The sequence below is a fragment of the Miniopterus natalensis genome, chromosome 10, assembly GCF_054644295.1.
Source record: "Miniopterus natalensis isolate mMinNat1 chromosome 10, mMinNat1.hap1, whole genome shotgun sequence".
NCBI classification, from domain to species: domain Eukaryota; kingdom Metazoa; phylum Chordata; class Mammalia; order Chiroptera; family Miniopteridae; genus Miniopterus; species Miniopterus natalensis.
Window position 1 is genome coordinate 76,931,524 of NC_142090.1, and position 15,250 is coordinate 76,946,773.

Here is a 15,250-nt window from a genome sequence, read left to right on the forward strand (position 1 = left end):
GCTTGCAGGGAGCTGCCTTCTCACTGTGTCCCCACATGGCCCTTCCCATGTGGTCATGGGGAAGAGAGAGAAAGAGGTCACTGGTGTTTCACCCTCTCCTCATAAGGACACCTGTCCTACCAGATTAAGGCCTCAGCTTTATGACCTGATTTAACTTTTATTGCTTCCATATAAGTCTTATCTCCAAAGGCAGTCACATTGGGGATTAGGGCTTCAGCATATAAGTTGGGGCCACAATTGGGTCCATAGCACCAAGTCTATGCTTCAAGGGGACTTGTGAGCTTTGACTCCCTCCCAGGACCTGGATCCAACTTGAAACAAGACTTGGCTGGCTGCTGGAGGAGGGAGAACACCTGGAGCAGAGATAAGCTGTCCCTCTGCAGCCACCTGAGACCAGCCAGCCAACCTGGCCACTGACTGCTGGTGCAGGAGAGAGCCTAGATGAAACCAGAACCACCCAGCTGAGCCCAGTCCAAAGTGGTGACCTGCAGAATTGTGCATAAAAGTGACTGTTAGTGTCTTAAGCCACTAAGTCACTAAGCTTTGGGGTGGCTTGTTAGACAGCAAACGCTAACCGGTATGGCCGATGTTACTTTTGTCCCCCTTGTGTTGATGAGAAATGGAATCTCAAAGAAATTAAGTGATCACTCAAGGTTTTATGGCTAGGAAGTCCTAGTCTTCTGAATTCAAATTATGCTCTTTCCCCATTGTCCTCTGATTCTACTTCAAGAAATGTGGACTCAGAGACTGGAAACATAAATGCATTGAAGTGGGCAATATATGATGAAACTTTTCCTGGCAAATCAGTTCCTAATGGGCTGGACTTCAGTGTGTGTGTGTGTGTGTGAGGTTCAGGGTTGATGAGGTTATTTTATCCCAAGGGAATGGCTTAGCAGCTGTAATGGACCCAGATTCTGCATGTTTATGCCAGCCTGACCTGGGCAGCCTGCAGATAAAAGTAGGTGTGTGCTTCAATATGCTCCTTAGTTATGAACATCAAAGAGAGTGTTTCTCTACCCTTCCCAGGAAGTGCTGAAAACTGCTATAAAAGCCAAGGTCGGCGGAGGCAGAGCAGCCCTCACTGGAATGGAAGATGATCGCTATTTGAAAAGAGTGATGGACAAGGGCCATGAAGGGGGGCTTGAGCTGTGGGACCCCCATGCGAACTTCCCCAGTACTGAGCTCTCGCTCTTCATGAACAGTCACATTCCCCAGGCTCCTATTGCAAAATCTTCGGTTTATAGCCAATATTTTTCTCTTTAAGACAATGCTATATAGAACAAAATTAATAGAGAGCATTTTACACCTGTGTAAATTTTTTTGTAAAATAAAATCCTAGAAGTAGGCATGCTGGGTCAAAGAATATATACTTCACAACTTTCTCTTAGATGAATTTTATAGATATTGGCAAATTGCCACTGTGAGAGTTGTACCAATTTACACTTCACCAGCGATGTATGAAAGTGACTCTTACTGTATTATATACCTGAAACTAATATAGTATTGTATGTCAACTATAATTGAAAAATAAAAAATTATTTTTAAAAAAGTGACTGTTTCTCCATAGCCTCACCAAACTTTGAATTTTAGCTATGTAATAGGTTAAAAATGATATATGTTCAAAGTAGTTTTCGTTTGCATTTCGCTCATTATGAGTAAGCTTGAGCCTCTTTTGGATCATTTTATTTCAATATCTTTAATCTAAACTCTCTGTTCATATCCTTTGTCTATTTTTTCTATTATTGGTTTAATTGTCTTAAATCATGAGACAAATGCTAATCTTGTTTCTCTAACTAGATTGCTCTTAATTACATTTTGCATGACATTATTGAGCTATGATATGCTTTAACATTCTTGTGTTAGGTTGGTTTTTCGGTGGGTCTTTTGTTTTGTTGTTTTAGGATTTGTTGTGACCCTCCAACCGGACTGTCTTTTCCCTAATACAGGACCCATGGATGGCATTCGCTTCCTGTTCTGTTCTAGTGTGAGGCTAAGTAATAATTCACCAGCAATAGCTGGCTTACTGAATGAGTGAGAACACAACTAGGTGATGTGGGGAGGCTGGGATCTCCTCTATCATGGCCTGAATGGTGGCCCACCAAAAGATTGCCCTAACCCTCAGGATCTATGGACCTTATTTGGAAAAAGGATCTTTGCAGACTCATCAATTAAGGATCGTAAGATGAAATCACCCTCGATGGTCCAGGTGGACCCTACACCCAATAGTGTCCTCATAAGAGACATGCCGCGGACAGCAGAGGGCCATGTGTAGAGGGAGGCGGAGGCTGGAGTGATGTAGCCACAACCCAAGGGACACCTGGAGCCACCAGGAACCGAGAAAAGCAAGGGAAGATCCTTCCTACAGCCTTCCGCGGAAGCACAGCCCTGCCCACAGCTCAGTTTCAGACTTTTGGCCTCGGGAACTGTGAGAGAATAAATTTATGTAGTTCCAAGCCACCACACTTATGGCAATTTGCTACAGCAGCAGTAAGCAAATGGTCCTTCACCCCCTGGGCCTTCCCTGGGCCGCACAGTAAACACCTGCTGCTGGGCTGGCTGCTGGGGGAGGGGGGAGGAGGGAGCCACAGACTCCTGGGGGAGGAGGGACGGCGGGCCGGGGTGCGGGGCAGGGCCGAGCGAGAAGAGGGGAGGGGAGGGAAAGGGGGGAGCAAGGAAAACAAACGAGAAGGGCAAAGTGAAGTTGCGACGGGCTGGCGTCTGCTCAGCTATTTGGCCTTTTCCTGTGCCCGCATCTTTCCCACAGTGTCTCCCCCGCTCCCCCTGGTCTCTCCCCGCCCCCCAGGCATTCCAAGCCCCGCGAAGCAGGTTTCTTTCTGCGATGTTTCCGTTTGTTTGGCCCCATCCCACGTTTCTGGTTCCCAGTTTGCAGGCACCGGTACCAGGGGAGGAGCCTGAGCAGAGGAACGTGCTCCTCCCCACAGCTCCCCCTCCACCACCCATCAGTCACCTAAGGGGGGGCCAGGGCCCCGGGCACACTAGCCTTCGGTGGCCTGGGCCCAGCCCGGCCCTCCAGGCCCACAGGGTGCTGGGCACCCGCTCGGATGCTTCTGCGGTCCCATCCGCCCACTCCGTGGCCACCCACGAAGGAGTGAAACAAAGGCAGCACCCCAGAAGCGCAGAGTGTGCCCCGCGAAGGAATTCCAGAGGAGGCAGGAGGGGGGGCTGCCGCGGCTGTGGGTCCGGCTGGGTTTCCCGCGGGGCCCGAGGCGCCTCTAGCGGCTGCCGGCAGTACTGTTCCCCTAAGGGCCTCACTGTTCAGGAATTCTTCTTCCATCGTTTGAAGCGTTCTGTTTTTATTTAGAATTATTTTTACATAGAAGAGATTTTTCAGAATTTTTAGAATCGATCCCTTTATTTTCTTTTGTGACCTTCCGTTATTTTTTTTTTTTTAATTATTTTTAAATGTACGTATCCTAAAACTCCCCCTTGTTGGTGTAGAGTTCTGTGAGTTCTGGCAAATTGTAGTGTGGTGTAACAATCATCACATTCGAGGACGGACAGTTCCTTCACGTCCGAAATTCCCCCAGGCCTCAACTTAACTTTTTCAGTGTTTTCCAACATCCCCACCCCTCCCCCCACACACACACTCATAAATCATAGCAAACAACATTTGATCTTATTTTTATCCCAATAATGTTGCTTCTTCCAGAATTTCATAGAAATAGAATCACACACTATGTAATTTTTTGAGCCTTGCTTCCTTTACTTATCATAATATATGTGATCCTGGTTAAAAATAGCAAATTAACAATTTTACCTCCCATCTCTTCCAGTGTCCTACTAACCAGCAGGGACTGCAAATCAGCATAAGAGGGAATAAATTCATGCTAGTGTTAAGTACGGGAGAAAAAATACAGCTGTCAACCCGAGATTGTGACAGATTCCAGAGAGTTCAAAGAAGTATGATTGTGTTAATGAACCATTACAGTAGAGGGTAGGTTAAGTATGTACCCTCTCTCGGGATTAATGCACTCAGGGTCTCTCTTCCCGTATATAATCCAGAGATGCTCTGACGTCAGACATTACATACAGAGGATCGGCGAGAAAAATAATGACAGTTCATTAGAATGAGGGCAGGACAGGACGTAATGAAATAACATCTCTAAAAAGTTGAAAGAAAAAACAATTCTGGAAGTTCCCCACCATCCCAGGTAAAGGGATGGGTCCTGAGTAGAATATAAAACAATTACAGTTATCTCCTTGCCCTTGCCGATGACCAGCTCAGAAACCTGAGCTAAACCCCAGCCGTGGAAGGTGTCCCCTCGCTGTCCTTTACTGGCACAGGAGCGAGCACGTGGAATTTTCTTCCAGTCAGAGGAGCCTCTTGTGCCCACTGTCAGGACCTGGGCAAGAAGTCACGCAGCTGCACCTACTGTTGGAAGCCCCCCACGACCCCCAGCTGCAGATGGCTTAGCCTTGTGGATGGTAGTACTAGGTCCTTGAAAATACTATATTATATGAAATAATTAATTTCCTTATTTTCTTAAACAGGGTGGATTTGGGATTTTTCTTACCTGTAGCAAAAAAAAAACAACAAAAAACCACATACATATTAATTGATACACTGTCTTAGGGCTTCTGCACCGTTCTTTCCCTTTCTCCTTGAAATGCCCTTTCTCTAATCTTAGCAGAGCTGGTCCCTGCTTGCCCTTCAGATCTCAGCTTAAATATTTCCCGTTCACTGACCCTAACCTGGAGTAGCCGTCTAGCTCTCTCGGTCCTTAGCATCCTGCTCAAGCTCTTGTCTCTGCGTTGGATATTTTTTTATCCCTTAGGTTATTGTCCGTCCCTCCCCCCCAGAGTGTAAGCGTGGTGAGTACAGGACTTTGTCTCACTCGCTGCTACATCCCGAGTGTGTAGTTTGACCTGGCCCATAGTAAGTATCCAGTAAATATATGATGAATGAAAGAAGACATAGCAAGAAAACAAACAAAACCACTATTCTCTGGAATAAATTAAAGAAGTTGATTTGTAATGACAGAATTTTTAAAATATCTTAGAGCCAAAGGAAGAATTTGAGATACTTGGTCTAGGGATTACCAACCTTCATTTCCCTGGGCATAGCTACAGGATATAGCACCAGCCAAGGCCCCGAGTCTCAGCTGAAAGCAGGGGAGGAACAGAGCCTAGCTAAGAGTTTATGGTTTAAGAGATCCTTCCAGGCGATAACTAAGCCTTTTCTAGGGACACGAGTTCACGCTCTCCTCTTCCTAAGCTCCTTCCACACCCACTCCCAAAGCTCCTTTAAAAAATATCCACCTGGTCCTTTTGGAGATCGTGGTCCTAAAAGGTTAATGATTTGCCAGCGTCTAGCAGCTCGAGGTAGAGCTGAAGGAGAAACCAGCGTCACTGTCCCACAGGATCACATAAGAAGCACTCCGTGTCTCCAGAGAAGAGTTGTGCACAGAGGTCTGAGGAGTGGAGTGGAGTGGTTAAGGGCAGGGGCTTGGGCGCCAGACCATCCAGGGCTCAAATCCTGCTTTGTGACCTTGGACAAGTAATTAACCTCCTTAAATTTCATTTCCTCACGCGCAAGTTCTGGATTCACTTGAAAAACTCATCAAAACGAAATGCTCTATTTTCCCTCACTCCAAAACCAGCCCCTAATTTTATTAAATATTCTCAGTTTTATTAAATGCCAACCTCACCTCCCAGAAACTAAGACAGATCCTTGGCAATACCTGTCTCCATCAATTGCCACATCTGAGGCCCAAATAATCTGCATTCCAAATGTCACATTTCATCCATTCCCATTGTCACTGCCCTAACGTCAGGCTTTTATCACTCTTTTGCCAAATGACTACAAGTTTACTAACTTGTTCTGCTGCCAAGGGTCTTGCCCAGAGCCATCATTTATCTACACAGTAGCAGTGTAATCTTTCTAGTGTGTCTGATCAGGACATGATCCCCTCTGCTCCCGAGCTTCAGCTCCCCAGTGTGGCTTTCCTGAGTAGCTCCAACTTCCCTCCCAAGCTTGTGTTTCATTACATCTGTGTTTGGACTCTGCTCCTGCCATATTGAAATGTTTTCAGTCCTTTGAAGGGGTCATGCGCATTCTACCCTCTAGCTAGTTCTTCGTGATCTTTCCTCTAATGAAAATACTCTTGGCCTTCTTTTTGTGGCCAATTTATCTTTTTTTTTTTTTATCTTTATTGTTGAGAGTATTACAGCTGTCCCATTTATTCCCCCCATTTGACCCGCTCCACCTCGCTCCCACCCCCTCCCCAGGCTTTCACCCCATTATTGACTGTGCCCATGGGTTATGCATATATGCATTTAACTTCTTTGGTTAATCTCTTCCCATCCTCCACCCTTCTTCCCTCTTTCCTCTGAAATACGACCGTCTGTTGCATGCGTCAATGTCTCTGGATCTATTTAGTTCGTCAGATTCTTTTGTTCATTAGCTTCTTCTTAAAGAAGACCCTTCAACTTTTCCTGTAGTGCTGGTCTGGTGGTGATGAACTCCTTCAGCATTTTCTTGTCTGTGGAGCTCTTTATCTGACCTTCAGTTCTCAATGATAGCTTTGCTGGGTAGAGCAATCTTGGTTGTAGTTCCATGTTTTTCATCACTTTGGATATTTCTTGCCACTCCCTTCTGGCCTGCAAGCTTCTGTTGAGAAATCAGCTGACAGTCTTATGGGGCCTCCCTTGTAGATAACTAACTGCTTTTCTCTTGCTGCTTTTAAGATTCTCTCTTTGTCTTTAACCTTTGGCATTTTAATGATGATGTGTCTTGCTGTGGGCCGCTTTGGGCTCCTCTTGTTTGGGACCCTCTGTGCTTTCTGGACTTCTAAGTCAATTTCTTTCCCCAGGTAGGGGAAGTTTTCTATCATTATTTTTTCAAATAGGTTTTTAATTTCTTGCTCTCTTTCTTCCCCTTCTGGCACTCCAAAAATACAAATGTTGGGCCCCTTGAAGTTGTCCCAGAGGTTCCAAATTGCTCCATTGTTCCAAATTGCTGATTTGATTCTCAGTGTCCTCTACTGTTAATTCCCTGTAAATTATTCTTCATTTCAGTTCATGTAGCCTTCATTTCAAATTGGTACTTTATTATGTTATCGATTTTCTCAGTTATTTCTGCAATAGTATGCTTAAATATCCTTATAAACAAAATTCTGAACTCTGTATCTGTTTGCTTGCTTGGTTCTATTTCATTTAGTTCCTCTTCTTGAGATTTCTTCTGTTTCTTCTTTTGTGACATGTTTCTTTGCCTCCGCATTTTGGCTGCTTCCAGGTGTTTGTTTCTGTGTATTAGGTAGAGCTGCTATGTCTCCTGAAGTTTGTAGAGTGGCTTTGTGTAGTAGGTGTCCTATAGAGTCCAGTGGCTCAACCTCCCCAGTCACCTGAGCTAGGCCTTCTAGGTGCCCCCCTGTGTGGGCTGGGTGCACTGTCCTGTTGTAGTTGAGCCTTGGTTGCTGTTGGCGTCACTGGGAGGAATTGACCCCCCGGCCAATCAGCTGTGAGGACCAGCTGCAGCTACAGCCAGAGAGCTGCTGTGCTGGAGACACCCCTATGGAGCAGGATCTACTTCAGTGGGGCTTTGGTGTTCACAAAGTGCGCCCCTTGAGTGTGTCACTCGTGGATGTGGTAGGGTTGTAATCCAGCGTGGTCAAGTCTGACCACCAGAAGCACTGTCTCTGGGGCCTCCTGGGAAGTGCAAAGTCAGCCTGTGCCAGTGCCTTGCCCAGGGCCACCCAGCAGGAGCTACTCAGCAAACCGTAGTTGGCTGCTACTTGTGCTGGGCTTGGAGGTGCCCAGGAGAGGCCAAGCTATGAGCCAATGCAGCTGCCGCTAGTGCCAGGCCTGGGGCCGCTTATCAAGCCGTATGGGGCCCGCTGCCGCTTGTTTGAGAGATTTTAGGAAAGTCCTAAGCATGAGGCTCCAGAGGCCACTTGCACAGAAAAGCCCCTGGAAAGGGCCTGGATGAGCTGCAGGTGGGGAGGGGCGGGGCCTCCGGGAGTCACGGGGCGGGGCCAAAGGTGCGAGTCAGGTGCTGGCGACTCAAATATGGCGCCCACTTGCCGGCTGTGTGCGGGAGGACTCGCCACAGGAGCCATGGTCTCCGCCAGCCCTTCTGCCTGGGAGGAAGCCGCCCTCCGCCTCTCGCCCGGATCTCAGGCAGGTTAGTTCCCCCCGAGTGTCCCGGGTCCTTTCCGGCTGCTCCCGGCGCTGGGCTCAGAGGGAGCGTCCGAGTGAGTCCGTGCCGGGCCCTTTAGGGGAGCTGCTGGGGCTCCCGCAGCCTCCGCGACCCTCAGGGACAGTCCCCGCTGGTTTCACAGCCCGGAGCTTTGGGGACGTCTCTTCCCGGGCCTGGAGCCCTGGGCTGGGGGCCTGCTGTGGGGCTGGGACCCCTCCCTCCTCCAGGGAACCTCTGCCGCCGAGATTCCCTCCCGGGTTTACCCGCTGCACTGGGTGTGGGCCCGCGGCCTCGTCTCCGCGATTCAGCCCCGATTTGCCCGCATCTCCACCCCTCCTCCCGGTCTCGGTGCTGCTTCAGCTCCCTGGCTGCGGGGCTTCTGTGCAGCAGATCTCAGGCGGCCCTGAGTGACGGCGGTTCTGTGTTTTAGTTGTGATTTTGATGTGGCTGCGGGAGGCGGCGGGGGCAGCCGTCCCCTACGCCGCCAGCTTGTTTCTCTCTCACTTCGGTCCTTCTTTACGTCTGTTTTGAGGCCAGTTCGCTCAGAGAGCCTCGTGTGACACACACCTTCCCTTGAGCCGCCGTGATGTCCGGGTGGGACGTCGGCCCGGCGCGCCTCTGTAACGCCACGCTCCTCCCGTCACAGCCCCCGCCACCACGTCGTAACTGTTGATCTGCCTACACCTGGTCACTAACCTTAACCTCTGTAAGGTCGGGACTGCCCTTCATATGTTTACTGTTGTATTTCAGGTGCCCAGCATGTTCGAGGCACACGTCTGCTTAACAGGTGTTAGCTATTGTCTCTGTCGTCGTCATCAAATAAACTCACGGTTTACGTAAAATACTAAGCATGATGTCTGGTTGATAGTAATAAGTAGCATTATTTAATATTCTTCCCCATTTTCTCCATCAAAATTTAATGTTTCCGACCACATATATTATAATAGAGCTCAGTGCAAAACACAACAACATCTCTTTGGTCTTATAAAACAACAAGTAATAGAAATATTAAGTACTCAGCATCGGCATGTCCGCATGGAAGTCCTAGTGATGTCTTCTCCCCAGTTCGCTGACCTTCCTGAGGATGAGCAGAAAGAATCCCTGGATGTTTTCTTGAACTCTGTTGACTCAGTATAGTAAAGGTCAACGATTGCTCCAAGTATTTAAAAAATTCCTTCCGAGAACAGGTCATTTAAATATCAACCACACCCTAATAATCTCAAAAGCAGATATACTCTTAGCTGATGGACAGTTTGTAACAGGCACCCTTATCTTTCTTAATTCCCTTCCTTTGAACTCGGTGCTGAATGGCAAAGGTCTCATCATCAGAACTCGCTCCCTCTCTTATCACGTTATGAGGCAGTTAATTATGATTGAGTTTTAAGATAATACAAGATCATGCTAAGGGATTCGATTTAAAATATTGACTCTGAAACAAAGCAAAAAGTCAGCTAAATCGTTTAACAAAATCTTATTTTCTTTAGACTAATTCTAGAAATATCCGTAAGACAAGTAATTTGGTTTTCTATGGGGGATAAAAACTTGAAAGAACTACTAATTTTCCTTCTGTTCGAGTAGATTCTAGGAGGAATTATAGGTTTTGGGTTCACAGTGAATGCCATAGTTTTTCACCGCCTAATTTGCAAAATTAAATGATAAAATATGTCATAAAAGCACTATTCCTATAAAAACTATTTAGCTTATTTCACAAGAAAAAGTCACATATGCCGAAGATTAAGAGAAATTTTGTTTTTCATTAATTCAGCTCAATGAAGTAAGGCTACATGATATACAGTCTTGTTTTCCCATACCTGGCCTTCTAAGTAATTGACAGATTTCTGTGTAAAACCTTTTTTGTTTTAATTTATCTTCATTGTTGAAAGTATTACAGATGTCCCCTTTTCCCCATTAACCCCTTCCACCGGGCACCCACTCCCCGCCCCAGGCCTTCACCACACTATTGTGGGTGTCCATGGGTTATGCATATAAATTCTTTGGTTAATCTCTCCCCCCCCCAACCTGCCCCCACCTTTCCTCTGAGATTCCTCCGTCTGTGTAAAATCTTAATCTCTGCTTTTCCAGACTCCCAGGCAACGTTACTTATCAAAGTCACATATTTATATGCATGTCTCAGTGTAATCAGGTGTGAATAAAGGAAAGTCTAAATCTACAGACAGATGACTTAGGCAAAGAAATTATTTTTGTTGCCAAAATACTTTACAAAATGATTTGCCAAAAATAATCTTCAATCCAGAACTACTTTAGTGTTTGTAGGTACAGAGAAGATGGAATGAAGTTCCCCAAATGAGAAAAACATAAGGGATCAAATTGAAGGTAAATTTATAAGTAAACAAAAATGGTTTGACTATAGAAATGGTAAGCTATAGAAAAATCTGCTTTGCTTCACTAAACATTGACTTATACGGGAGGTAGTATAAAACCTACTACAAGAAACCACACAGTTCCCTGCATAGCAGAGTATGCTTGGAATATTTTGCCCCTCAAAAAAATAGCAAAACACTTTAGTCAGGGTAAAATACAAACTGATGGCATTAACTCAATTGGTTCGTTGAAATGTCACAACTGAGCTAATTATTTCTACCTTGTCTTGCTTCATAAGGGATGTTGAGGAGCTTGTAAAAATAACAAAAACAATAAAATAAATATTTAGGCACCCAGAGCAAAATAAATCATAGCCATACAGTAAGTTACTTAACAAACATTTTCTGATTTTTTTTTTATAATTGATTATTAAAAGAAAAAAAAGGTTCTAATCTACTTGTTGTGGGAGGAGGGGATGCAGGGATGGCCCAGGAGTAGCTGTTTGGAGGGAGAGGGGCAGATTTTATGGCCCTGAAAATATGTCTAGAATAACTAAAATGCATGATGCCAATTAACCCAGCTTGCCACACACAATTTCTTATATGGAAAAATATAAATTAGTTCCATACCTTTGCTTTAAGTAGGAAAACGTTTCTCTTTGGCACAGACATTTCTATCATTGCTTAAAGTGTTGAGCACATTTTTAAAGAATAAAATTTGATAAGATATCAAATGATTAACCTACTTTGAACACCAAGTTTTTATCTAACTTTGGGCACTCCAGATATCTGGTTTGGCTAAAGGATGGGACCACATCTTGTTTCCTATGTGCCTGAAATATGTATTGACTGCATGAATTAACAAGTACACAATACCTGTAATCCCTGAGGACGGAGGGAAGCTAACATACAAGGGTGTGCAAAAGTCAGTTTACAGTTGTTGATAGTAAATAATTCAATAATTAATAAATAAATAACAATGTAAGACTGAACTTTGTTTCCTGTGCTCACAACTGTAAACCTACTTTTGTCCTGTATTCTTCAGCCAACCGGGACCAGATGGGACCACTGTCAGATCCAATATGATGTGTTTTAGTCTTATACATTTACTTTTCAGGGTTTAAAACAGAAATCTTTCTAATATCAAGATGATCTGAAAAACCTCAAGATTATCTTGAGTAGCCCACCCAGCTAAAGCCTTGAGCCTAGGAATTTTTTTACCTAAAAGGGACTCTAAGGAACATTTTGTCCAACTTCAACCTTTGCAGATAAGTACACTCAGGCCTGGAGGAGTCACTTGCCTACTTGACACAGGTAATTAACATTATCGAGAGAAATAATACCCCGGTTCCCAGTTTAGGACTCTTTCCAGCATATAGGCTGCTTTTTATGATTTCACTATGGAAATGATCAAATAAGAAATGACAACTTTGTCTTAATATTTTTACCATTTTTTAGTTGATTTCTCTCCCAACTTTAAGATGTGTTAAAATAAGATCTGGGCCCGGCCAGCGTGGCTCAGTGGTGGAGCATCAACCTAGGACCCAGGAGATCACAGTTCGATCCCGGAGCAGGGCACATGCCCAGGTTGCGGGCTCAATCCTCAGGGGGATTTTGCAGGAAACAGCCGATCAATGACTCTCTCATCGTTGATGTTTCTATCTCTCTCTCTCCTTTCCTATCTCTGAAATAAATAAAGACCTATTTTTTTTAAAAAAAAATGGGATCTGGTCAAATGTGGAGAATAGGAAGATGCTGGGAACCTCCTAGAAACCAATGGCGCAGCAAGATAAGTGAGGCTGACAAACGTCTTGCTCCCTCACATGGTAGCACAGAGGGAGCTGGATCTGGAAGGGTTTGGCTTTCACGAAAGGTAGCATCCATGTTTAGCAAGATCTGACTCAGTCTGAGTTGTTGTTTCAGGGTATTGGCTACGTTGACATGGCAAAGAGGTTTAGACAGAATATTCTGTCCAAAGCCTATTTATCAACTGGATAACAAGCTCCTGGGCAGATTTCTGGAGTAAAAATGCTGCTTGGAATGTAGTCAGATTCCAAATAAGTGTTTTTGCAGTTACATTCACAAGCTATTATAGGCCACACACACCCACTCTTCCAAGCAGCAGTTAAGCAACATGTCCATGCTGTGCAATTTTGTTATTGTTGGTCAAAAATATTGCCAGTGGAAGCAAAAGATCAGCTATAGAACTTTAAAGCCTTAATTTAGAAAAATGTACTTTGTGGAACGGTAAGTTTTCTCCAAGTATCATTTATCACTGAATAATATAGAATGAAGTTTTCAGAGTCTCAATGAATTAGGAGGCACTACCCAAATACACACACATATTGTACACGCATGTATACTATGCATATAAACACCATTGATTGTTGTCATTCATGGTAGGGATGTTCTAGAAGTCGCCGCAAACACTGAATTAGCCAGTATTGAACCAGTGCTCCCAGGGAAGGTCCCTGTGTGATCACAACACTTTTGTGAACTGATCAGTACATAACCTTGTCTTACGTGTGTTTCTCTCTAAAGACACTTGGTTAACACACACTGTTGCTTCATTAGCATTGGACCCATGGCCGTCAGCGCTCTTAAGTCGTGCCCGAATGAAGTTCATCTGACACACATACTTTTCTTTGTAGGACACGTCACAGCTTTCTTGTGTGCAGAGACACCAGATGGAACTTCAGGTACTTGGGGGCCGTTGTAAACAGCAAAATCCCCAATGAAAGCACAGAGATGTGAGTAACATGGCACTAAATAGACCACGAAAGGGACACTTGTTTATAGGATGATCGCTGAAGCAAGGAGGGTGTCACCTTGTTTGAACTCAGCCGGGAAAGGGCCCCTCGGGTGACTCACATTTTTCACTGCCCTGTGCCTGTGTGGGGGTGACTCAAGTGCCATGAGTACGGGCCTGGGGGTTACAGATACGCTTTAACACAGTTTATATTATGGATTCTGTGATTAATGCGGACCAACCAAACACACACAGTCTGTGCATACATGTGCATGTATATTTAGGTGGGCATTTCTCTGATGACATCGTAAGGTTGAGCCCGTGTTGTTGACATGGTGAAGATTTTCAGCCACAGTCATTTCTAAAATAACAAGAGCATGTTATTCCTACATAGCAGGTTGAATATTTGGGCACCCCTGCATTTTTGGGTGTTCAGACAGCTACAAAGTTACCATTCTTCTGGCTCCTACAGAGTCTGAGAACTAACTACCCATTTTCTTGAGCTCCCCCCCCCCCCCCCGCCCCTTTGCTTCGAATGAGAAAATGCTGAGGTTCCTATGATCTGAAACTTGAAAATCTTCGCCTTTCTGGAGATGGGCAGGGTGTGAGCCTACAGCCTTGCCCTCAGGAGGGACCAGGGCCTTTTGTGTGACTTGGCAGGAGTCCACGCAAAGAGGGAGGAGTATATAGGTGGTAGATCTATTTATTACCTGGCTCTACTTACCTCCTGTGTGATCTTCATCTCTAAGATGGAAAACAACACCCGTGTCACAGTGGTGTCGTGAGAAGCAGAAACGGTGTATGTTAACCACTGTGTACTTTGTTCTCACTGCCATTCACAGGAGCAATGTTAACATGGAGAATATACAAACTTAGCCCCCAAAGGGATTCCAAGGCAGTTTAACAAAATAAACACGGCCCTCGCTCACACTAGATTTGGGTCTGCTGACTGGGAAGTGCAGATGGCTGTCAAGTGTCGTGATAAACTTGAGCCTGTGGCAGGACTACGCTCTCCAACGCACTTATGCACCAGTCACCCTGGGCTGTCAAAGATATCAGCTTTCCCAACAACAATCATTGTCACCCCACCCTCTGCAGGGCTCTGGGGTTCAAGGTCCACATAAATGACTCCACAAAAGAGAGCTGATCTTAGGTGGAGGCCAAGGCCAAGGCCAACACGTGCGCAGTGCTCTTGAGGCTTCTTCTAGGTTCCCTCTCTCTGTCCTTCAGGCTTTGCTGAACTTCTTGCATCCATGTCACCACCTCCTAGCTGCTGATTCTGGCCTGCTAATGCTGAAGCATAAAGAATAGAAAATTCTGAGACTAAGAAGTTGTACTAGGAAAAGGTCTCCTGAAAATAATGCAGAAATCAGAACAGAAATATACATAATAGACCTCTTCGTATATATTGCATATCTGGTACATGTATAATATACAAAGAGGTCCATACATTTTCTATAAATATCAGAAAAAAGGGAGAGTAAAATTATTTGAAGTCACCTTTTCCTGTAAAAAATGAGAGGGATCCACGAAAGTCACCAGCAGCCGTGCACAATCAGGAGTTTCCTATCCCTGGAGAGGATCAGGACAGACCAGGTGACAACTGGTCAGGCCTGCAGCAGTGAGTGTGGCTCATTCCCTCATTGAATCGGTCATCGGTCCCAGAGCATCTGTGGTGTGGAGGTCCCTGCAGAGCATTGTGGCCTTTGCTTTTGAGGAGCTCATTGTCTAGAGCAGCAATTTTCAACTGATGTGACACAAGAATGCTTAAAACATGCAATTCCTGACTATTTAGGCAGGGGCACTGACCTCTTTTCCTTGAGATTGTCAAATTAAAAGACAACAGCCAGCACAACAATAGCTGTCTGGTATGAATGAATTAAAATTATACCTCTTTGGTTTTTTTTGTTTTTTTGGTCAGGTTGGCAAAAAATACATATTTTGGTGTACCACAGAATTTTAGTAATTAGTTTATGTGCCATGAGCTGAAAAGGTTGAAAATCGCTGGTCTAGAAGCATCAT